Here is a 23623-nt window from a genome sequence, read left to right as displayed (position 1 = left end):
CAGCCAGTTGTAGTTCGGAAGTGCCGTCCACACGGAAAGAGATACTTGCTCCCGTGTCTCAGTGGGGTTCAGTAATGTCAGCTGATCCCCTGCTGTGTGGATGGCAGTCTCTCCTGCTGTCACCTCATTCAAAATACAGTAGGCCTCTGCCTACACCCTCCTATTTCCTGGGCTTCAACACAGCCAGTTGTAGTTCGGAAGTGCCGTCCACACGGAAAGAGATACTTGCTCCCGTGTCTCAGTGGGGTTCAGTAATGTCAGCTGATCCCCTGCTGTGTGGATGGCAGTCTCTCCTGCTGTCACCTCATTCAAAATACAGTAGGCCTCTGCCTACACCCTCCTATTTCCTGGACTTCAACACAGCCAGTTGTAGCTCGGAAGTGCCGTCCACACGGAAAGAGACACTTGCTCCCGTGTCTCAGTGGGGTTCAGTAACGTCAGCTGATCCCCTGCTTTGTGGATGGCAGTCTCTCCTGCTGTCACCTCATTCAAAATACAGTAGGCCTCTGCCTACACCCTCCTATTTCCTGGGCTTCAACACAGCCAGTTGTAGTTCGGAAGTGCCGTCCACACGGAAAGAGACACTTGCTCCCGTGTCTCAGTGGGGTTCAGTAACGTCAGCTGATCCCCTGCTCTGTAGATGGCAAAGTCTCCTGCTGCCTACACAGTCGTACCACTACTGATTTTTAACCGTGCTCCAATTAGGCCTGTGGCTCCACTGTCTCTCGTATTTCCCCTGTCCTCCAACCCTGCCAGTTACAGCTCCGAAGTGGTGTCTGCACAATCCACACTTGTTCCTGTGTTACAGGTGTTCAGTCCGGTCAGTTAATCCCCTGATGTGTGTCCGGCAATGTCGCCTGCTCTGTCCACATTCCCATTATGGGAATGTGGACAGAGCAGGCGACATTGCCGGACACACATCAGGGGATTAACTGACCGGACTGAACACCTGTAACACAGGAACAAGTGTGGATTGTGCAGACGCCACTTCGGAGCTGTAACTGGCGGGGTTGGAGGACAGGGGAGATACGAAAATCAGTGAAGCCACAGGCCTAAGTGGAGCTTGGTTCAAATTAGTAGTCTACAACCGATCTTAAAATTTCTTCAATGCAGCCTCAGCCTGCTCCGTGCTTGTCCCTGGGCTTCAACACAGCCAGTTGTTGCTCGGAAGTGCCGTCTTCACAGAGTAAAACACTAGCTCCTGTGTTTGTGGGGTTCAGAAACGTCAGCTGTTCCCCTGCTGTTTTGATGGCAATCTGTCCTGCTGCCTCCCAATTGACAGCACATCAGGCCTCAGCCTGCTAAGTGCTTGTCCTGGGCTCCAACATCGCCAGTTGCTGCTCATAACTGACTTTGGCTCGGGTACTCCCTCCTGCCCAGCTTGGTTCCAGCCCTGCCTGCTGTTTCCGGGAAGTGTCAATGTCAGTTTGCCACCCCAAGTTGCCATGTCGTGTTGCGGTTGGGTTAGCCGAGGCTAGGGTGCCAGCAGTTTAGGTGCTTCCTATGTGGACTGCGGGTTCTGGTAAGAAAGGCTTGTTCCATAGTGCCAGTAGGACAAGCACCCCCTGTAGGACTGTGTGATTCGGTAACTGCGGCCAGCTTGCGGCATGCCAACTTTGCTTTTCAGGGGTAACTTCTGATACCCCTCCGGGTTCCAGCACCGTCAGCTGGTTCTCGTCAGAGCCTTTGGCCTAGGTGCCTCCATCTCGGTATCCGAGTTCCGGCAACGTCTGCTGGTCCTTGGTAGTGCTTTGTAGCACAGGTACCTCCTGCTTAGTAACCGGGTTCCAGCACCGTCAGCTGGTACTCGGTTGTGCCATTGGCTCTTATTCCTTCTGCTGCCCCTCCGGGTGCCAGCACTGTCAGCTGGTCCTCGCTATTTCCATTTGCTCTTGCAGCTTATGCTACCCCTCTGGGTTCCAGCACCGTCAGCTGGTTCTCGTCAGAGCCTTTGGCCTAGGTGCCTCCATCTCGGTATCCGAGTTCCGGCAACGTCTGCTGGTCCTTGGTAGTGCTTTGTAGCACAGGTACCTCCTGCTTAGTAACCGGGTTCCAGCACCGTCAGCTGGTCCTCGGTAGTGCCATTGGCTCTTGTTCCTTCTGCTGCCCCTCCGGGTGCCAGTACCGTCAGCTGGTTCAAGAGGACAAAGAACAGGAAGACAACCACCAAGATGCAGAACAACAAGAGAGAGAAGACAAAGAAGCATAAAAAAAACAAAGCAGAAGAACATTAAGCATAAGACTAATACTCTGAGCAAATGATATTATCTTATTTATAAGCAGAAGAAGACTAAGCAGTGTATGGGGGTGAGTCCGTTCCTCCTCGTGGTGCCCCTGGAAAAGGCCTGCTGCTGCAGGCCAAACTGAACGCGGACAAATCCTGTTGTAAATCTTTTGTGACAGGCAGAACGGAAGGTGTAAACTTCTAACTTTTCTAGATAACAACTACAGGAATGCCTGACACAAACAAGAATATGATGAAGAAGAATAGGAAGAAGATGAAGAAGTTGAATATGTAGAATAATAATTGTTGAATAAGAAGAATATGAAGAATGTAAGAAAAGGAAGAAGAAGAAGAAGAATGTAAAAAAAGGAAGTAGAAGAATTTAAAAAAGGAAGAAGAAGAAGAATGTAAAAAAAGGAAGAAGAAGAAGAATGTAAAAAAAGGAAGTAGAAGAATGTAAAAAAAGGAAGAAGAAGAAGAAGAATGTAAAAAAAGGAATAAGAAGAAGAAGAAGAAGGTAAAAAAAAGGAAGAAGAATAAGAAAGAAGAAAAAAGAAGAAAGAAGAAGAAGACATACATGTCTGGCAAAATATAAATGAGGCTAACATAGTCAATATCTTTGTAACTCCTAACATCTTTAAAAAAAAAGTTTAATTCCTGCTATTCCATTTGATTGGGCTAAACCTCTATGGCTTTAATGTCTCCTCCACCTCCCACAATACATTCTACATTATTCTTAGTTGTTTTTCTTCATGTAGAATTAACCTACAAGGAAAGAAAGGGTTTTTTTTAATTCCGATATTTTGGCCCCATTGACTTGCATTGGTTCCCGGTATCGGAATCGGCGATACCGATACTTTTTTTTAAGATCGGCCGATCCATTCCGATCCGATATTTTCAAGTATCGGCTGGTATCGCTCAACTCTAGTGTTGAATGTAAAAAAAAAAAAAAAAAAAATTACATGCTACATACATGCTACATACATACAACACGCATACTACATATATACTACATGCAATATACATACTACATACATACTACATATACTACATGTAACATACATACTACATATATACTACATGCTACATACATACTACATACATACTACATATATACTACATGCTACATACATACTACATACATACTACATACACTACATGTAACATACATACATGCTACATACATGCAACATACATGCTACATACTACATGCATACTACATACATACTACATACATACAACATATATACTACATATATACTATATATACTACATGCAACATACATACTACATATATACTACATGCAACATACATACTACATACATGCTACATGCATACTACATACATACACTACATGCATGCAACATGCATACTACATATATACTGCATATATACTACATGCATGCAACATACATATATACTACATACAATACATACATATAGACATACAGTACATATAACATAGAGTACATACTTACCGTCACTTGCCACTTTGATCCCCGAAGCCATGGTCACCTGAGGGTTAAATATCAAAATAAAAAAACACCAATATACTTACCCCGATCCGCAGAAGTCCACGAGGGTCCCACGTCGATCTTGCATGGAGAACAGCAGCATCAGCTGATGCTACCGTTCTCTACCAGCTCCAGGAATACAATGACGGAAGGTAGGTATCCTTCCGCACTGTATTCCTCCACCACTGTAAAAAAAAAGTCCCTAGTCTCACTTTATGCCATTGCTGCATGGGAAATTCCCACGCAGCAATGGCATAAAGTGAGACTAGGGACTTTTTTTTTTTTTTTTTTTAAGTGGTGGAGGAATACAGTGCGGAAGGATACCTACCTTCCGTCATTGTATTCCTGGAGCTGGTAGAGAACGGTAGCATCAGCTGATGCTGCTGTTCTCCACGCAAGATGGACGTGGGACCCTCGTGGACTTCTGCGGATCGGGGTAAGTATATTGGTGTTTTTTATTTTGATATTTAACCCTCAGGTGACAATGGCTTCGAGGATCAAAGTGACAAGTGACGGTAAGTATGTACTTTGTTATATGTACTGTATGTCTATATGTATGTATTGTATGTAGTATACATGTATGTTGTATGCATGTAGTATATATGCAGTATATATGTAGTATGCATCTTGCATGCATGTGGTATGTATGTAGCATGCATGTAGTATGTATGTAGTATGTATGTAGCATGTAGTATATATGTATGTTACATGTAGTATATATGTTGTATGTATGTAGTATGCATGTAGTATGTAGCATGTATGTTGCATGTATGTAGCATGTAGTATATATGTAGTATGTATGTTACATGTAGTATATATAGTATATATGTTGTATGTATGTAGTATGTATGTAGTATGCATATAGTATGTAGTATGTATGTAGTATGTATATATTATGTATGTTGCATGTATGTAGTATGTATGTTGCATGTATGTAGCATGTAGTGTGTATGTATGTAGCATGTAGTATATATAGTATATATGTAGTATATATGTTGTATGTATGTAGCATGTATGTAGTATGTTGCATGTATGTAGCATGTAGAGTGTATGTATGTTACATGTAGTATATGTAGTATATATGTTGTATGCAGTATGTATGTAGTATGCATGTAGTATGCAGCATGTATGTAGTATGTATGTTGCATGTATGTAGCATGTAGTATATATGTAGTATGTATGTTACATGTAGTATATATAGTATATATGTAGTATGCATGTTGCATGCATGTAGTATATATGTTGTATGTTGCATGCATGTAGTATGTATGTAGTATGTAGCATGTATGTAGTATGTATGTTGCATGTAGTATATATGTAGTATGTATGTTACATGTAGTATATATGTAGTATGTATGTTGCATGTAGTATACAGTATATGTAGTATGCATGTTGTATGTATGTAGCATGTAATTTTTTTTTTTTTTTTTTTACATTCAACACATTAGCCGGATGATGGGACTACTACTGTCCCATCATTGGCTAATGTGTCAATCACTGTCATGGTAGCAGGCATCGCCCGATGGGACTTGTAGTCCCATCGGATGATGCCTGCACAGACCACCGGAGCCTGCACAGGCCACCGGAGCCTGCACAGCCCCCCGGCAGGCCGGCACAGCCCCCCGGCAGGCCGGCACAGACCACCGGAGCCTGCACAGACCACCGGAGCCTGCACAGCCCCCCGGCAGGCCGGCACAGCCCCCCGGCAGGCCGGCACAGACCACCGGAGCCTGCACAGCCCCCCGGCAGGCCGGCACAGACCACCGGAGCCTGCACAGCCCCCCGGCAGGCCGGCACAGACCACCGGCAGGCCGGTACAGACCCCCGGACAGTCGGCACAGCCCCCCGAAGGCCCGAACTGACGGCGCATCATGATGCGCACAGACAGCGCATCATGATGATGTCATTTCGGCAGCCAATCGGAAAGCTCAACACTAGTCAGCAGGGGGACACAAAATCGCTAAGACTCCTATTTTTTTTTTTTCAGAGTTTAATACAAGCAATTCTAGTTTCTTAGCGATTTTGTGTCAGCAGGGGGACACAAAATCGCTAAGAAACTAGAATTGCTTGTAGTAATATCTCTCTCTCCCCAGCACAGGAACCGCTGCAATACTCGCATCCCCATTCATTAACATTGGACTCGCTAGACTCGCAACGAGTAGCGAGTTTCCGTCTCGGACTCGTTACAGTCTAGCGATTCCGAGTATTTCAGGATTCGCCCATCCCTAGGCAGGAAGATTACCGAAGACGACCCGGATTATCACAGTCTTTATGTAGCATGTGCATCATTCCATTCCAGCTCGGTGCAGGCTGTTTAAAGCATAAAGACATCTCCCACAATACATCAACACAATGGTCAATGGCGTCGAGAAATGGCAAGGGCTTGAATTTTATGTTTAGCGAGTGTGTTTTGCGAAACGGTATTCCCTTACATCAACTCTGCTTTGTTCAACTATCTCCAAGTCCGCAGTCTTCCGTCTGAGAACAGTACGACTGACCTTCCTTCCTAGAGTCACAGAAGCTACCATTCCCATGCCGTGGAATGTCCCCTTCCCATCTAACGTGATGATATTATGATCGACGTTGTCCGCAGCGAACAGCAGTGCCGTATCCAGTCTGTCTATGCTACCACCGAGTACATCCTGGCCAACAGAAGCGGCAGCGTTTTCCTCGAATCACTGAACTTCCGAATATGATGAACAATATCCCATGGCTGAGCGACTGTCTACAAGAAATCGAGACCTGAAATGATGATGGAGCTGGACTGCTAACCCAAGCTGCAATGGAGCTACTACAGCCCTGGGATGTACAGCCTGAACAACTGGTTGTCCATTGCTTGCGACCTTCCTGTGAATGTCCTTTCCAATGAAGAGGGTTTCAAGCAAGCAAAGCAAACTCAGGGGGAGATAATCTAAGGCAGACTGACATTCAAGAGAAGAAGTCTTTGGATATTCATCGGTTGAAAATGGGATCTTAGACTTGATATCGCTCTTGATTAGTTTGGCCGCAGTCTTTATGATGGCTCTCTTCTGGGCTTCTTCATCCGTTTCCTGACTACGGAAATAGTCCCTCAGGATTATTCTGGTCTTTTCACGGAACGTTACAATGTTAGGCAACCCTTCACACTCTGCTATGAATAGCGAATCGCCATACCTCTCCTCCAGCCTATACCTCAGCCATTTATTACTATAGGCAGCACTGTCTCCTTCTACAAGATACTCCATCATTTTCTTTGCAAGATCTGTGACAGTCAGTTGCTCTTCATCGTTGTCCTCGAGAAATGCACACATTCTCAAGAACGCTTGCTCTTTGTCCATGTTCATCGGCCTCCCTACCTTCCGCGGTTTCTTTGTAGTAGATCCACCACCATGACGCATTGGAATTCCATAATTTGTCCGAAAGTAAGTCACATGAACGATGATACAGACAGTCTGCAGCATGTAAGTCCTTCCCAAAGTACGCGATTCTCCCTTGAATGGTGATTGCCCAGTCATCATTACTCTGTTTGCAATGTGACAAGATGGATCTTACAAATCCATCCGTTTTAACAAAGCTATAGTCATCGAAATCACTACTAGATCTTGTCTTCACCACTTCATATCCACAGAACAAACACTGCATCGTGCTATCATAGGATCCAGTAGACACCCATGTACCTCTCTTGGCAGGTGAACGATGAACGGAAGTAGCTTTCTTATGCAAATCTATTTGCTTCTTGTTTATGTAGTTCATACGACATCTCTTGTGCACCACTGCTCCAGCAGCTAACACAGTGCTATCGCCCCTCTCAATACTGGCTTTATTGATCCCTTCAACTCCTTTCACACCAATCACCACTCTTTCTCCGTCATCTTCTACTTCATAGCTGCATAAGGGGCAAGTTTCTTGACTTTCCATCATTCTCAGCTCTGTAAAAGAAGATAAATAAATAATTAAATAATAAATATAATAATAGTAATTGTAACAGAAATATGATAGACACTGAAAGGCGAGTCGCATTTAACATTTTACAGCTTTGGCGGCCATATTCTTTGACATCACATTTGGACCTTTTGTGGTAACCCTATCTTGGAAAACTTTTAGTATGTTTTTCCCTACATGTAATACTACCAAAAAAAACAATAAAACGCTTTCTTGGAATTTGTTCAGGGTAGAGGATTTTTTTTTCATATTTTGACTGGACTAGAAGCTCTGTGCAATGTGATCTTTTCCTTGTGTGCAGGTCCAATGATGCTCCTAGAAACGGTGGATTCTTCCACTGGATCCCTTTAGTGTCTTTTCTTTGTGGCTCCTTACGGCAAGACAGGAAAGCCACCTTTTAATCCCCAGAATAGTTTACAAAGTCACAGTCTCAGACTAAACGTTCTTTTCCTCACAGCTCCAAGCAGGCACGTCTCCTTCCTGCAGAAATCTTGGCTCTCTCCTACACACAGAAAAGCAACCCCTCCCCTCTCTAGTCTGGCAGATGAAGCCAAACAGCCTTTACAGCAGGGAAGCACAGAATGTCATACTGCTCTAACCAAGGGCGTGCTGTCTCTTAAAGTGGCAGCTTGTCTCTACTGTCCATAGCAATGCCACCCCCTTACATTATAATCTGATCAGACACAAACTACCATTCTTCAAGATTCTCCCATTACTCCAGTCTCCTTTAAATTACCATTATTGATCTCAAAGAGTGGAGTTGTAGATGATGACTAAGGTATTCCAAAAAGACTACATAACACCATTCATTGGCTTCTTTCTTTTATGTAACTTGTCCTTAGTCTGACAAAATTCCCAAATGTTGTTGCTTTCAGTGTTAAAATATCGCTAACATACAATCTTTCATCACTGATCAAGCTGTTAAGACTAAGTAAAACATTCCTTTTCATTGTAAAGTTTTCTTACCTTCTTTAAGCCATTTGCATTGTTTTAACACCTAGAACTAAAACTGAATTAACTTCATGGAGGGCAGGGGGGAGTCATTCTAGGAAGACATTCAATTTATTGATTTAAAAAAAGTAGAAATTTGAAGAGTGTGAGAATCAAGATGCTGAACTTGCGAAAAATGAGCTTGAATTCCAAAATCCTAAACTTCATCCAACTTCTCAAGAAAATAATTGAAAGTTCTAAACACTGAAGTTCTGTTCATAATTGGTATCAAATTATATCCTAAATGCATTTTTGGTCACAGTATGTTTGCAGGATTAACGGTTATTTTCCCCTATTACTAGTGATGGGCGAGCATTAAAATGCTCAGGTGCTCATTGCTCAGGTCGAACAATTTGGAGTGCTCGGGTACTCGACCTGAGCAACAAGCCCAATATTAGTGTATGGGAAGCCCCAGTATTTTTGCCGCGACCCCCTGGGGGTCTTTTTAGGGTCTGAATATGTGTGAAATCGATGGAAACAGTGCTGAAATGACATGGGAACATCATGGGGAAGACCCCTGTAAGCATTTCTGACTCCCAGGTCACTGCTATGAACAATGTTGACAGAGTCTTTCGCCACATTTCCGGGCTCACAATAACACGTACAAAAACTGAACCAAAATTGATTTTCCTGGGAAATATGTTAAGGAACATCCTTTCCAGGGTAATGATTTGTGTGTAAGGTCAAATAAATAACCCAAAACAAAAATGTTTCTCCACCACTTGGGCTATGTTCACATGTTGCATTGTTGATGCGTTTTTCAACTTTAACATTGCTTTCAACCAAGCCAAATGCATTCACTGGGAAATGTCATTTTAGCATTTTACAACCTTAGCTGGTCATGTGGTGTGTGACACATCATCAGACACATCCTGTTTCATTTATGAAGGAGGGACTGTTAAAGGAGGAGGGCCATCAGGCGGACTTTAATCTTCTTAAAGAGACAGCAGTTTGTCCTCACTCTTCTAAGAGAGCCATCAGCCAGCTATGCTTTGTTGTTCCCACTATTAAACAATGGGTCTCCGATACTGTTATTGCCTATGCATTTGGACGCACTCCAATAACCCATTGAACAGATGTCCTGGATGGTCATATGAAACCAAAGTTCACATTCTTATTTCTTTGGTACTGCCATACTATTAGCCTATGCATTGATTGCAAGGCCTGCCCTGCTCCAAAGTTAAACGCACCTCAATAACCCTTTGAACCAACGTACTGGATGGCCAAATGAAACCAAAGTTCTTTTTTTTCCAAATTAACTACTCCCATAATGTTAGTCTATGCATTGAATGCAAGGCCTGCCCTGCCCCAAAGTTACATGCAACCCAATAACCCTTTGAACCAATGTACTGGAGGGCCACATGAAACCAAAGTTCCCATTTTTCTTAATTTGCTAATCCCATAAAGTTAGCCTATGCATTGAATGCAAGCCCTGCTCCAAATTTGAATGCACCCCAATACCCCTTGGAAGAGATGTGGAGGAGGGCCTAATAAAAATCTTTTCCCAATTTAAAGGAGCCGGCCTACTATGGTTGTAATGCCCATAAACTAAGTGTATGTGCTGGCAAACATTTCCCCCTAGGGTGTTCACATCAACATACTGTGTAAACTTTTTTTTACGAGCATCATAAGCACCCTTGAAAAAAAGAAAACCTGGCTGGTGCATCACGGAATACCTTAACCCTGGTGATCTAGTGGTGGTGTTGGAAGAGACGTGGAGGATGGCCTACTAAAAATCTTTTCCCAATCTAAAGGAGCGCATTTCCTATGGTTGTAATGCCCATGCACTAAGTGTATGGGCTGACAAACATTTGCCCCCTGGGGGGTACACATCAACATAATGTGTAAAAAAAAAAAATTTATGGGCATCAAAAACACCCTTTAACACAATAACATGGCAGTTGCATCATGGACCACAGTCACCATGGAGATCTAGTGGTGGTGGCTGATGAGGATGAGAAAGAGGAGGATAACAGCAAATAGGCAAAATCAGGAAGCATATACCCATGTGTGGGTGTGAAGAGGTGCATGGGAATATACCTCCCAAAAAATGACACTGGATTTTTATGAGTCAGCCTGTCAGCATTTTCTTTTTTAAATCAAGTACTTTTTATTCAAGAAAGCATAAAGGATAGTATTACATACATAAGTATACATTAGTGTAAAAAATTATAATACTTTTCCCATTTTTTAATAAATGCAAATACACCAAACACATCCCTCCCCCTTCCCATAACAAGAAACCCCCCCACCACGCATCTACAATCCTTATCCATGCATTACAATGTTGTACACTTTTTTATAACCCTAATAATCTATTTTTGATGAGTTCTGCGGAAGCCAATCCAGCAAGTCTATCCAGCCCCCCAGATATTCTCGTAGTGGTTCATCTTGCCTCTTTTCATGTATACGCTTCGCTCCATAAGGATTACAAAATTAACTTTATTTACAAATTCCTTCCTAGTAGGAGGATTTTCATCTAACCAGTGCAATGTGATAGTCTTCCTTGCAACATAAAGCAGTCTGGCTATTGCTAGCCTTCCCCATTCATCCGACGCCACCTCATCTACATGACCTAAAATACACGTAATGGATCTCGAGTAATATTTGCTTCCGTCACTCCACCAAATCCAGGACCCCAATCCAAAATGCCTGTAATCTTGGACAACTCCATAGCATATGAAGAATATCAGCTTCATCCATCGTACATCTCGGACATCCAGAGTCTGCCCTTAGTCCAGCCTTTTTCATCCACACAGGTGTCCTGTATACCCTATGTATAGGGTACAACTGTGACAGCCTCCCAGATTCACTTATAGATATTCTAGGGACATATTGTAAAACCGACTCCCACTGCTCATCCGATATGTCTCCTAAATCCCTTGTCCATGTGGATCTAGCCATCAATGGGTGTCTATCCATAAACGTACCCAGCAATCCCCTGTACATTGTCGATATAAGACCCCTAGTACCCCTCTGGGGGCCAAGCATATTCAACATACTGTCATTTTGTATCGCTATCGGTGACCTTCTCCACTGTCCAGAGAATGCGTGTCGCAGCTGCAGATACTGGAAAACATAGCATGCTCCAAAGGGAACTCTTCCCTAAGTGTTTCAAATGTTTTAAATGTCTCACCATCTAGCAACTGCGACACATACCATATACTTATTCTTCTCCACTGTCCAAAATTCCATAGACTTAGCAGTTCAGTCAGCCAGGAGTCAAACCAAATGGCTGTGTACCTCGTGTATTCCCCTATACCCCTCCATAGCTTTATTTTTTTCCACAGTTTTTCAAGCAACGCCAAAGTTGGAAACCTTTTAGGATTCAGACGAAATTTACCCGCCTCCAGAGCAGCCAGCAGCAGGCCCCTCCCTACCACATGAGAAATAACCTTCCCCACTGAGCCTATAAGATCATGATCCCCCCATCCTATCCTAAATGTTGGCATTGGGACCCAATATAATACAGCCATGGGTTGGGAACCGCCAAACCTCCATCATCTTTTGAACGTTGCAACAGTTCCAACTTAATATGAGCTCGACCTCCTTTCCATATCAAATCACAGAAAATGGCGTTAATTTTATAAAATCTATTTTGAGGTAGCCAAACCAGTGCATTGTGTAGCACATACAAAAGCTGAGGCATAAGTATCATCTTTATTAAGTTAGCACGCCCTGCTATTGTTAAATTTAATTTCCTCCATGCCGTAATTTTCTGCTTAAATTTACCTAGCAGCAGGTTCAAATTAAGTATTTCATAATCTTCAATATTATTTGACACCCTAATGACCAAGTAAGTGAATTCTGTAACCACTTGAACTGGAGTTGGATGATCTCCTACAAGAGTCCAACTACCCAGCTGAAACAAAACGGACTTATCTCAATTAATGCAGATCCCAGATACACCGGCATATTCGTCTAGAATCCTCATCACTAGAGATGAGAGACTGCCTTTTTTCGGGTCAAGTCGGGTTTCATGAAACCCGACTTTCGCAAAAGTCGGGTCGAACGCAATCGGCCAATTATCATGAAAAGTCGAAGGCCGACTGAAACACAAAACCCAATGCAAGTCAATGGGGAAGAAAAGTCGGCAGTGAGTGGAGGACAGGAAACACACCTACAGTGCCCATTTTAATGCCAAAAACATCAATTCATATTACTTAAGCTTGTCAACCTTAATTTACTTTATAATAATACTTAGGCATTGAAAACTGGGGGTTATTTGGCTAAAGTTGTGGGGGGTAGGGCTGGCTCCAGATTTTCGTGGGCCCAGGGCCAAAGAGTGTCACTGTGCTCCTTTAACACATGCCACAATTCATGATCCTCTGATACGGCAGAGAAATAGCGGTATAGTACAATGAAAAATACTTCACTTCTTACATCACTTGACTGATATCCATTTTAAATTCTCCAATAGCTCCAAAAATGGACAGTATATTACTCCATACAGTGTTATGGCCACTGCATAGTGCGCCATACAGAGTAATGAGGCCCATATATTTCTCCATACAGAATCATTGGTACCATATAATGTTCGATACAGTATATGATGAGCTCCACATAATGCTACAGTATATGGTGATCCCCATGGATGAAGCTCCACTCTCTTATGGGCCCAAATAATGCTCCATATATAATGGGCCCCATTTCTAATGCTCCAGTGTATAATGGGCCCTGTAAATGCTGCTCCAGTGTCTGATGTCCACCTTTGGAATGCTCCAGTATATGGTGGGCCCCATATATCATTCTCCAGAGTATAGTGCTCCCCAAAAATTGCTCCCAACCTTTAAAACAATTAAATAAGACTCCTCGCTAGGGAATCCCTATACTCTGGACTCCTCGTCGTCCCCATCTTCCATCTCTCTGCACTTGGACTGTTTAGGCAGAGGGCATACAGACGTGATGTCATCGCGCTCTCTGACCAGAATGTCACTGTCAGGAAACGCGGAAGACATCACGGCGGTGGAGCAGGGAGAGGTAAGTATTTCAACTTTGCAAGTGCTGTGATCCTGAGCAAGCAGGGGGGGCCCACTCATTGGCAACGGCACTGACACAGGGCCGCTCATAGTACGGCGGTGTGTATGACGGCGGGTGGGCCCGGGACCTCCCACCGGAAGAGACATTTTTGCGTACTATGAGGGGCCCTGTGCCAGTGTCATCGCCCATGAGTATGCCCCCTCACCTGCTCAAGGAACCTGCACTTTCATCTGCACCTTCCTCTTTGTCACCGTGTAAGGTGGTATAGTATGCGGGAAGGGGAACCTGAGTTTCATCAGGGTCAGATTCTGGCTGTGTTGAGTGCGAGGGGTGATCTGGGTCAATGTACCAGCAGAATCATCTAGCAGTGGCTGGGCATCAGTGCACTTGTGGCGCCCCCAGGAGTACGGTCGCCACAGTGGCATTACCTTCCCCCTAGGGAGTGTGATGTCATGCTTGGGAGCAGCGAAGGATCTCTCTAGCAGTTAAACCAACGCACAACACAGTTCCAACTCCAGGCCAGCAGGGAGAGCTTTGAACCTGACTGCTGAGGAGCTGCTCTCTGTGGTTGGGAGGAGGTAAGTTAGGGCAGTCTGTGAAGGGAAGGGAATGTGTGTGGACGTGAGAAGGAGAGCTGGAGGATGAGCAGAGTTAAAGCTCACTCCTAGCTGGAGCGCATGGTCCGGATTCCGGTCTCCGAGTTAGTAGGGACACTGACGGTCTTGCAGCAGAAACTGGAGAAAGTAGCAGCTGTAAATGCTCTGTTCCCAACTAAGGCTCGGAAGCCCCAGCAGCGACGTGTGTGAGCCAGAAGGAAAAGGCTACGGCTGCCTGCCATACGAGAAAGTTCCAAAAGAGAGTCAACAGGGGGAACTTCAGTGAACTCAGTACTGCGAGTACCTCAGATAAGCGCTAGAACGGAGGCCACACTACCTATCTGCAGAGAGAGAATTCCTAATTTGCTTCCAGGCTGACCAACTCCTTCTCCATCTGTACTCTGGGTCCTGGACGGCACTTACCAAGTACAGGTAAAGGAACTGCACTACTGCACTACGGCTCTGCTACATCCTGCACTGCACACCATCTACCAACTCTTTCATCTGCCCTGTGACTACGGCCCTACCTGTGCAGGGCTTCTACATCTTAGCTGCACCACAACATCTGTCCCAGAGAAGCGACACTGCAGCGCTGGTCAATCTGATCAGAAACCACAGGTGGCGTCACGTATCATTCACCTATAAACGTTATTCACCCCTTTGCATGGATGCCCAGGGCCACGGACTGGGTCACCACCACCGTGAAACATCCCTCTGAGACACCGGCCCGGTACCGATTAACCCCACTGCCCTGGCTGGTGACCCACACTCCATGTCAGATTCATCTTGGACTGGGGAATTCACGATTTGACTTGATAACCCAGGCATGGTATGTGAGAAAGAGCTACATGAACTAATGTGAACTGTGGCCTGCTGCATCATTCACTTTTGGTCGGGGTGAAGGACACAAGGAAAGGGGTTCTTCCTGACCAGGAGCCAGCACTTGACGACTCAGTGCTTGCATTTTTTGAAACTTCAGAAGAGGGCATATTAGCTGGAGTCTGTTTCGGCAATGTAAGCCAAAACCAGTTCCTGATGCTCCGGCTTTAAAAGCGGTTAACCTACTCCCAGAAAAGGTAGCCTTCCAGGCGTTCCGGAGCCAGACCATGACGCAGGCGCAACACCGCTTGCCTTAGCTGCTATTGTGCTTTTGCCACTACTAGCAGATGCACCACCACCATCAGTTCCAGCTGGCCTCACGCCCACGTCCACGGCCTCTTCCACCATACTTCCAAATTTTGGAGAAAATGTACCCAAAATAACATCAGATATATGGAACTGTATCAGAAGCGTACAGCTGTATACAGTCAAAGGATAATTGTAAATCTCCGTATATATTTCATGAGTCAGACAGAGATGCTCACAGGCTCAGTATGGATTAGACAAGAATATAAAAAGTAGAAAAAAGGTACAGTATCATCACATAGCAGGTATATATAGTATAGTTTAAACATTCTAAATCTCCGTATATATTTCAGGAGGCAGACACAGACGCTCTCAGTCTCAGTATGGATTACAACACAATATAAAAAGCTGTAAAACGGTAATGGATCTGAAGAGTACAGCTGTATGCAGTGAAGGGGTCATTGTCAATCTCAGTATTTATTTCCAGAGTCAGAAACAGACTGTCACTTGGTCAGTTTGGATTAGACCAGAATATAAAAAGCAGTAAATGGGTAATGTATCACAAGCGTAAAGCTGTATACAGTGTTGGGGTAATTTTTAAATCTACATATAAATTGCATGAGTAACCCACAGACTCTCACATGCTCAGGATGGATCACACCACAATATAAAAAGAAGATCCACAAGAAATAATCACACATGTGGGCCAATGCTCCAGGTGTCAATGATACACTTAGAGTGGTGGGTGGAGGAGGCCTTTCTGGCAGAAAGGGTACAGTATCACCAGATATCAGGTATATATAGCATAGTTTAAACATTAAAAGTGTACGTCTATATATCAGGAGTAGTGTTGAGCCACCCCGCTAGTGTTCGATTTCGGTTCGGTTCGTCGAACAAGAGGCAAGAACACTGTCGAAACCTATTGAAAACAATGGCAGGCAAATACAAACACATGCAAACACATACAAAACACATACAAAACACCTTAAAAGGTGTCCCAAAGCAGACAAAATGCTCAGAAGACACAAATAACATATGGAAAAGGGCAACTACATATAGAAAAGAGGTGGAGGAGTAAAAGGAGGAGGAGGAGACACAGATATAGGCATGTCATGCCCTTATAAAGTCAAGAAAGGCTGGAATAAAAATCTAAAATAAAAAAAAATTCTTAAATTCTAAAATCGAAGACGATCATATACTGTCGGGCTTCCCACCATAAATTACGCCAACTGCCGATCGGGCGGCGTTATTCCCAAGACCCTCTGAACAGTGTCCATGAAGGAAAAGTGTTTGGTTTCCGGGGGCAGTATGGTTGCAAAGCTGAACCTTAAAGGAATGTCCAGAAGGGCACCACCAGGAGTGTAGCCTGCGGCTTAACTTGACTCCACACGGGCAACCTCAACCATGCCAGCCATGGGAAGGATGGACAGATTGCAGGCTTTCTCGATTATGTGGGTGGTTGTGCATGGCCGTTTTTAGTTGTGCTAGCGATTTGTCAGCTTAATTCCGTTAACGAGCGAGACTCCGGCATGCCCCCGCGGTCCATGTCCAGCTTACTAGAGGGACATGCGAGGCTCTGGCACGCGAGATTGAGCAATAACAGGTCTGTCATGCCCTTACATGTCCGGGGCTGCACGCGCGCTACCTGTTAGTGATGGGGATCTGGGATTCCAATTCTTCCCCGCAAGCGAGGATTTCCCAGTAAGTGCAGGTCAACTGGAATTCCAGAATTAGGCCTAACCGGCATTCCAGAAGGAATGTGAAAAAATTTAGTGTCCAAACCACAGGTGCTGTAGCTTGCTTAACATCTGGGCTCCTCTGCTGAGTAGCACACAGTTCTTACATAAACAGGCGGCATAGCTAGGTTCACGGGTGGGCTCCTCTGCTGAGCAGAGACACAGGTACTAGGCCCAAAGTATTCACTGGGCTAAATGGAGTTAAAAAATGGTTCTTACATAAACAGGTGGCACAGCTTGGTTCACAGGTGGGCTCCTCTGCTGAGTAGCAGACACAGTTACTAGGCCAAAAGTATTAACTGGGATAAATGCATTCAAAAACTGGATCTTTCATAAACAGGTGGCATAGCTAGGTTCATGGGGGTGCTCCTCTGCTGAGTAGCAGACAGTGCTACAAGGCCCAAAAGGATTTTCTGGACAAGATGCGGTAAAAAATTTTAGAAACACACACGGTGTAGCTCCTTGACAGGTGTACTACACCGCTGTCTACCAGACACCGCTACTATGCCTTGAAACTGTCTCTTAACATTGAAAACCATTATAAATGTGAAAATAAAGTTATGCTTTTGGTGAACGAACCATTCTCGAATGGAACCTCGAACAGCCGAATTTTAAGCAAAGTGTTCGAGTTCGACGAACGGCTCGAACACCGCCCAAAACAGCTCGAATTTGAACTTGGCGAACAGTTCGACTCGAACACCGCTCATCTCTAATCAGGAGGCAGACTCAGATGGTCTCAGGCCCAGTATGGATTCGACAAGATAGTAGAAAGTTGAGAAAGGGTACAGTATCACCGGATAACAGGTATATATAGCATAGTTTAAACATTAAAAATCTCCGTGTATATTTCCGGAGTCCGACAAAGACACTCACAGCCTCAGTATGGATTAGACAAGAATCTAAAAAGTAGAAAATGGGTAATGTATTCGAAGCGTACACCAGTATACACTGTTGGGATATTTTTCAATCTTCATATATATTTCAGTCTCAGTAAGACTGTCCAGACTCTCTGCAAGAGGAAACGAGACGGATACAGGTACAGACGGAAAGTCGAGTGATTGCAGAAATTTTGGAATTACTAATCACGGGAAAAACTCCCGGAAGAATTCTCAGAGGCAATGCTGACCCTCAATTACTTTGTCTGTGGAGACAGCGAAAACAATTCTTTGCGAAGAAAGGGTTGCTGTATCGCAGTACCGTGGATCCCATCACCGTTACTCATCTCCATCAAACTGTGATCACAGGGAGAGATGTAGACATGATCCTCACTGCCTATCATGATCTGTCAGGTAACTTTGGAGTGCAAAAGACAGAAGCCACAGACCGTAGGCGATTCTATTGGATTGGCATGAGAGGACACATTTAAAAATGTGGGCAGGAATGTCACACGTCTGTGAGTAGGAAAGCTGTGAAAGCTGATTATAAACCACCACTGCATCTCATTGTGAGTCGACATCCATAACAAATGGAAGCCATTGATCATCTGAAGATAGAGCCCAGCAGGACAGGGCATAGCTACGTCTTAATCATCATCTATCAGTTCACCAGATTTGTAATGGCAGTCCCAGTGAAGGATTTAACAACCCAGACTACACAGCGGTGGAGCAGGGAGAGGTAAGTATTGCAAGTGCTGGGGCCCTGAGCAAGCAGGGGGTGCCCACTCGTGGGCGGCGGCAGGGCCGGATTATAGGAGGGGCAGGCGGGGCTTCAGCCCCGGGGCCCCCACCACAAGAGCTTCTAAGGGGGCCCCCACCACTGGGCAGCGACCGCCAACGCAGCGCGAGGATAAATATTAGACGCCGTCAGTGAATAGCAGGAACGGAGCGGCCGGCAAGGGTCCGTCCTGCTTCCTGCCCGGAGGCCGCGCTTCCTGTTTTCACACGTCATCATTCAGCGGCCGCTGCTGTGTGAGGGAGGAAGCGCTGGCGATGCTGCGGAGGACAGGGGAGAGGAGAGAGGTGGTGTCTTGTGTGTGTATGTATGTGTGTATCAGTGTACGTATGTATGTATGTATGTCTGTGTCTGTGTGTGTGTATATCTGTGTGTATGATGGAGCAGGCAGAGGCAGTGATGGGACATGGGAGTGATGGTCTAGAAGGCAATGATGGGGGTGATGGAGCAGGCAGTGATGGGGGTGATGGAGCAGGCAGTGATGGGGGTGATGGAGCAGGCAGTGATGGGGTGATGGAGCAGGCAGTGATGGGGGTGATGGAGAAGGCAGTGATGGGGTGATGGAGCAGGCAATGATGGGGGTGATGGAGCAGGCAGTGATGGGGTGATGGAGCAGACAATGATGGGGGTGATGGAGCAGGCAGTGATGGGGTGATGGAGCAGACAATGATGGGGATGATGGAGAAGGCAGTGATGGGGTGATGGAGCAGGCAATGATGGGGGTGATGGAGCAGGCAGTGATGGGGTGATGGAGCAGACAATGATGGGGTGATGGAGAAGGCAGTGATGGGGTGATGGAGCAGGCAATGAGGGGAGTGATGGGGGTGATGGAGCAGGCAATGATGGGGTGATGGAGCAGACAATTATGGGAGTGATGGAGCAGGCAGTGATGGGGTGATGGAGCAGACAATGATGGGAGTTATGGGGTGATGGAGCAGGCAATGATGGGGGTGATGGAGCAGGCAGTGATGGGGTGATGGAGAAGGCAGTGATGGGGTGATGGAGCAGGCAATGATGGGGGTGATGGAGCAGGCAATGATGGGGTGATGGAGCAGACAATGATGGGAGTGATGGGGTGATGGAGCAGGCAATTATGGGGTGATGGAGCAGACAATGATGGGGTGATGGAGCAGACAATGATGGGGGTGATGGAGCAGGCAGTGATGGGGTGATGGAGCAGGCAATGATGGGGTGATGGAGCAGGCAATGATGGGAGTGATGGAGCAGGCAATGATGGGAGTGATGGGGGAAGGCAGTGATGGGGTGATGGAGAACGCAGTGATGGGGTGATGGAGAAGGCAATGATGGGAGTGATGGTGTGATGGAGCAGGCAATGATGGGGGTGATGGAGCAGACAATGATGGGAGTGATGGGGTGATGGAGCAGGCAATGATGGGAGTGATGGGGAGAAAGCAGTGATGGGGTGATGGAGAAGGCAGTGATGGGGAGAAGACAATGATGGGGTGATGGTCGAGAGGGCAATGATGGGGTGGTGGGTGAGAATGCAATGATGGTGGTGGTGGAAAGGGCAATAAATGGGGGTGGTGGAGGAGGAGGAAATGATGGAGGTGGTGGAATGGGCAATGATGGGAGTGGTGGGGGAGAAAGCAAAGATAGTGGTGGAGAAGAAAATGATGGAGGTGGGGGAGAGGACAATAATGGGATGCGAGGGGAGGAGGACAATGAGGGGTGTGGGGGATTGGGATGGGAGGAAGGGGGACTCCCGGACTTATAATGGCCTTAGGAACAGGGGGAGGTGGAGGAAGACATTATCGCTTATTATGTCTAACACAGTCCCTTAGTATATAGTGTACTCACTAATTCTGTATAACACCATCCTTAGTTACATAGTTTCCTCTTTTATTATGTATAACACCATCCCTTATTACGTACCATCCTCTCTAGTTATATATGATGCCGTCCCTGTATAAAATGGTGCTAAAGGACCCTTTCAAGAGTACATTCCCAAATATTGAAATTCTTTTGAGAATGTATTTGGTCTTGATGGTAACCAATTGCAGTGGAGAGAGATCATTCTCCAAAATGAAGCTAATTAAAAACAGACTTCGCAGTACAATGGGCCAGGAACGTCTATCCCACCTTTGCTTGTTAAGTATTGAACATGACATTCTTGAAGAGCTAGACTTTTCAGATCTGATTCAAGAATTTGCTATGAAAAAATAAAGAAAAGTTCACCTCTAAGTTTCCAGTACTTTGGCCTTCCTAAATGTTCCAAAAGGTTTGTAAAACTATGCTCACATTGTGATCAAATATGATATGTACATCCTTAAAAGCTCAGATATGGTATGCTGTAGAGCAGTCAGAAGCAGGGGAGACAGCACAACCCCTTTAATCACTTTAACATAAGTAAAAGCATGCGTTTAAGGCCGGTTTCACATTAGCGCTTTTTCAGCGCGCGCACGGCCGGGGGTAGCTCCGCCCCCGAGCCGGCTCTCTGCCCGGCGTGCCCGCCCCTTCCTTGTAGCGCCGCCTCCTAGCGGACAGCGGCGCCTGCGATCGGCGCACCCTATCTTTAGCATAGGGTGCGCCGATCGTGCGCAGGCCGTGCGCTAGTTGCGCTTTGACCTGCGCTGCGCACTTTTGACGGTGCGCCGTGCGCGCCAAAATCCGAAAAGTTTGATTTTGGCGCGCACGGCGCACCGTCAAAAGTGCGCAGCGCAGGTCAAAGCGCAACTAGCGCACGGCCTGCGCACGATCGGCGCACCCTATGCTAAAGATAGGGTGCGCCGATCGCAGGCGCCGCTGTCCGCTAGGAGGCGGCGCTACAAGGAAGGGGCGGGCACGCCGGGCAGAGAGCCGGCTCGGGGGCGGAGCTACCCCCGGCCGTGCGCGCGCTGAAAAAGCGCTAATGTGAAACCGGCCTTACCCCTTCTTTTTTTTTCAGTTCCGTTTATGTTTAATACATTATGGGTGTTCTGTTCGTGGCATCAAATCTGTTATCATACATCTTGGATTACCTGGATATATACATCTTAAATTATACATGGAGAATAACTGTTAGGTAAGCAAAGCTGCAAAGTTCTAGTCTGCTCATATATCCATTCCATTCTAATGATGATTATTTTAACTTTTTATAATTTTCATTTCCTTATAGCATACAAGTTGTGTTTTGAGGTTACTACAAGAATCATTGGATGTTTGATGGATAGAGTTCATATGATCCTTCTCAACGTACTCTATTTCATTATATGATGGGTAAGTGAAATTTTTAAGGCACATATAAAAATTTTTGCATTTAATGCTGGTACTAATGTTGACATTTTACTTATTCTTTGTGTTAATTTTCCCCTGGAGCTCTGCAATCTGATGACAGACATGTGTTGGATACAGAGATTTGACAGGGGGGTGGTAAAACTTAGTTGTCAATTTATTCACGACTTTCTAAGAGGTATTACAGAAAAAGTACAATTCAGAGTTATGGGAAAAGATGCTTTGAAATTGTTATATTATGTGGAAAGCAAGAGAGCCAGACAAAATCATACATCATTGTGGGAAAAAATGCAGTAAAGCTTGTAATGTATACATTTATTTAAGCTTTTATCTGTACACACTTTTATATAAAGCATGTTTTCGATCGCTAACACCTCCCCCTTGTACTTGGAGATGCTCACAGGCACATTAAGACAGGTGATATATCCTCCTTCAGCCAACAGACCTGTATTCAAAGAATGCTTCTTTTTCTTCTCTTACTATAGGAGAGCAAGCCACTACTCCGGAGATAATACAATAGAGAGCATATTGTTATACAGTAGTTAGCAACAATTGCTGCCGGTGAAAACTTTCCCTTTCTGCATTTTTATTATTCCTTGGCTGTCTTAACATTGGGTTCAATAAAAAAAAATGTGAGTAACTCTTTCTGTCTATAATTGGACTGCTTTGAGTTATCCTGGACTGTATCTCTATTGTAGTACTGTAAATCTGAATGTGGCAGAACAAGAGGATAAGATTAGATTGTACATCTAAGTGCTACAGTTCGCGCTCTACTGTTATGGCTAAAATGTTAATGATATGGGGGCCCCCACCAGATTTTCTGCCCAGGGGCCCCCACCAACCTTAATCCGGCCCTGGGCGGCGGTACTGGCACAGGGCCCCTCATAGTACGCTGGTGTGTCTGACGGTGGGTGTGCACCCCCATCGTCAGAGACACTTGATAGTACTATGAGGGACCCTGTGCCACTGCCGTCGCCAAGAGTGGGACCACCCACCTGTCCAGGGCAATGGCACTCGCACGGGTGCATGCGCTAGGTGGTGACCCTGGCCCTGGGGAGGAGGCAGCCCAGTTAGGGAGGTTGAAAAAATGGCATAGGCTGATGTTGAACATTCAGCAGCTGCAAATTGAGGAATTGGAGAAGTCCGAGGAAGAGGAGGACAAAAGCGAGCCATTTTTATGGCAACCTATGTGTCAGCAGGGGAAGGTGGGGCAAAATCCTTTGAAACCCATGCATGGTTCATTTTAATGAAGGTTAGATCATCAACATTTTGGGTCGACAGAAGGGTCCTTTTTTTGTCAGGATTGATCCAGCAGCACTGAAGACTCTTTCGGATAGCACACTAGCATCAGGGCAAGCGAGCTCCTGTAAGGCATATTGTGTCAATTTAGGCCAGGTGTCAAGTTTACTGGCCCAATAGTCAAAGGGGAATGACCGGTGAGGGAGAACATCGATATGGGAGGAGAAGTAGTTTGTTACCATAGTTGACAACTGCTGTCTCCTGTCACTTTCAATCAATGCAGTATTACCAGTCTTGTGAGCGGTACTTGAAAAATCCGTCCACAACATGGTCATGAAACCCGTCTCCAACGCCACTTCGGATGTGTGCACCACGAACACCTCTTCCATGTTGCC

At 45.3% G+C, this 23623-nt stretch overlaps 1 long non-coding RNA gene across 1 annotated transcript; it reads left to right on the top strand.

Annotated features, from left to right (window-relative positions):
• Positions 1–21666: 21666 nt before the first annotated feature.
• Positions 21667–22837, top strand: LOC141089246 (uncharacterized). Its single transcript, XR_012232224.1, has 3 exons — positions 21667–21780; positions 21874–21974; positions 22475–22837. It is a non-coding gene; the product is annotated as an uncharacterized lncRNA (long non-coding RNA).
• The last annotated feature ends 786 nt before the right edge of the window (positions 22838–23623 follow it).

The sequence above is a fragment of the Dendrobates tinctorius genome, unplaced genomic scaffold (genome assembly GCF_039654945.1).
Source record: "Dendrobates tinctorius isolate UK_male_01 unplaced genomic scaffold, ASM3965494v1 ptg000044l, whole genome shotgun sequence".
NCBI lineage: Eukaryota > Metazoa > Chordata > Amphibia > Anura > Dendrobatidae > Dendrobates > Dendrobates tinctorius.
Note: the sequence above shows the minus strand (reverse complement) of the source record. Positions and strands in the feature narration are given on the sequence as shown.